Here is a 2,405-nt window from a genome sequence, read left to right as displayed (position 1 = left end):
TTCTGGCTGGGCTCTGCAGTATTGATGCCTTTGTAAGGCTGTCAAGATGCTGAGCTAAGTCACTTCTACACCTGGGGGGGGATCTGGGGAGTCGGGGAGGGGGAACTCTTGCACCGTTCTCTTCGACACCCCTTCTGTGTCCTCTGGCATCCCGCCCCTGCTTTCATTCCGGTGCCTGTGCTGCTCCCCATCCTGCCCTCCTACGAGCTTGGCGGCGGCTCCCTCGGCAGCCCATCTGTGCCTCCTCGCTAATCACCTGCCGGAGTGACTGATGAGTGGCACGTTACACTCAGCCTGTCCCCCGTGGGGCTCAGAAAACTGCCCTGAAATATTTTTGCTGTATCACTTTACCTCTTGCCCCCGGAGGATTCCTGATGCTGACCACCCCCAGCCACGGGTGCCCAGAACCTGGAATTCTGCTCCTGGCTGGTGGCCCAGGAAAACCCGCCGGGTCCCCAGAGCTGCGGCGTGGCCGGAGGCATCCTCCCTCCTGCCCTGGGCACCGCATCACCATGGGGCTTGGGACGTCCTGAAAAGGGCCTGGCGCAGTCCCGGGAGCAAACCCCCCAAGGAGGAGGGGTTGTCAGGGCGGCAGGCGCTGGGTGAAGGAGGCGACCCCGGGGTGGCTCTCTGGCAGCCGGAGATGCGGGAGGTGGCCGGTGACCGCTCAGGGATGCTGTCACAGGCTGCAGATGTTGCTGAGCGGTTGTTGTTGTTGTTCGAGCTGTGGCTGTTGCTTGGGAAGATGCAGCACAGGCAGTTGCAGGACCCTGGCCACGGCCCTCGCCAGCCCCCGGGGCCCGAGACTCGCTGGCCACTGGCCCAGCAGCAGCGAGGGCTCTGCCAGCTGCGTGTCTCTGGGCTGGGTCACCGTGTCCTTGCTCCTACGGAGAGGGAAGGGGTGTGACAGTGACAGTGTCACCGAGGGCTGTGAGGTGCCCGGGGCAGCGGGGCTGAACTGTCCCCCTACAGCTCCTGCTCCCGGCTGCAACAGGATGGGGGCAGTTACGGGGCAGGGGGGTATCAGGGGAAGTTGTTTCTGGCTGGTCCCAAGGAGTAAGGAATAGTTTCCCTATTTCCATCTTTGATATGACAAGGAATTTATCTGGCGAGTCTGTTCTGCAGCAGGCGTGTAACAAGTGGGAACTGGGAGCCGTTACCGGGTTCAGCGGCAATGACAGCACATCACTGAGTCCCCCCGCCTGGACACCGGGGGGGGCTCCAGCCTCACCACCCCCCCAGCCAGGTGCCCCCGGGTCACCCCTGTGCCCAGATCTGCCCCGGGAGGGAGCAGGAGCCGCTTGGTCCTGCCCCCCCAGGACGTTGGTTGGGGGCAGCAGATGGGGTTCAGGGTGTCACGGTCCCACCAGCCCAGCAGGAGCTGAGCTTCCAGCCTGTGTCTTGGGGGGAGAAAAAAACATAAATCAATTTGTGTGATGGTGTTACATAAACAAGGGAAAGATGTGGCCGAATGCAGAAAAAGGAGAGAGCCTGGCGGTACAGCCGAGGCTCCGGGGGTGCCCGGGCCGCTCCGAGGGGAAGTGGGCAGGAATTCCCACTTTGTGCAGCAAAACCTCCCTGTGCAGGAAGATCGGCTCCCGAGCAGGGCCTGCCCCGGGAGCTCACACAATTTAAGAGACTCCAGTGTCTTTCTTCACTCTTTATTGTGTAAAAATAAAGTCAACAATTCATGTAATCTTGGCAATAAAATGGAAAAAGCATGAGTATCAGTAGAAACAGTGCATTGTCAGAACTGCTGATGCGGACCGGACGCGTAGTATATCGTAGCCCATTCAAAACCCAAACGGGGACAGAGAGCAATAGGAAAAATGTACAGCTTTGGTTAGCAAAATCATGACAAATTAAGATACATTTATTCTCTCCCCTACTATACACTATATACATTGTGTTGACATCACACCCTTTTTTGTTTTTGGCAAATCCGACGCACCTGGGGCTGTAGGCTGAACCTTTCCAGTGGTCTCGTTGTTCTTCTCAGCAGGTTGTGCTTCTCGCTTTGCTGATGTGAACAGGTTCTTCGGAGGAACTTAAATTAACTCTCGATGGTTGGTTGGTTTTGGTTTGGTGGTTTGTTTTTTTTTTTTTTTAAAAAAAAAAGAGCACGGTTTAAAATACACTGCCCTGAGCCACAGTGCGTCTGCAGGTCTCTCGAGCCGGGGGGCACGCGTGTCCCCAAGCGGCGGTGGCTGGGCCAGCTCCGTGCTCCTGCCCAGGGGCGACCTTGGCCTTGCCCGGCTCCGTACAGGCCCCTCCGCTCTGCAAAGCTCTTTGCCACATCGTTGGAGTTGGTCGGGGAGGCTCTGGAGCCCTGTGTGAATTCTCTGCCTCACCCTCCACTGCCGCCCAGGGTGGCCCTCGGGGGTCAGTGGGGGGGGGCTGGGGGG

General features: G+C 58.5%; 1 long non-coding RNA gene across 1 annotated transcript; it reads right to left on the bottom strand.

The window, feature by feature from the left end:
* Nucleotides 1–1,642: 1,642 nt before the first annotated feature.
* On the bottom strand, nt 1,643–2,399 carry LOC113486763. Its single transcript, XR_003399652.1, has 2 exons — nt 1,952–2,399; nt 1,643–1,753 (listed from the first exon to the last, which is right to left on the bottom strand). It is a non-coding gene; the product is annotated as an uncharacterized LOC113486763 (long non-coding RNA).
* Nucleotides 2,400–2,405: the final 6 nt, after the last annotated feature.

Source organism: Athene cunicularia (genome assembly GCF_003259725.1).
Source record: "Athene cunicularia isolate RWA chromosome 18 unlocalized genomic scaffold, athCun1 chr18_part1, whole genome shotgun sequence".
Lineage (NCBI taxonomy): Eukaryota > Metazoa > Chordata > Aves > Strigiformes > Strigidae > Athene > Athene cunicularia.
The sequence above is the reverse complement of the archived record's forward strand: the minus strand, read 5'-3'. Positions and strand labels throughout refer to the sequence as shown.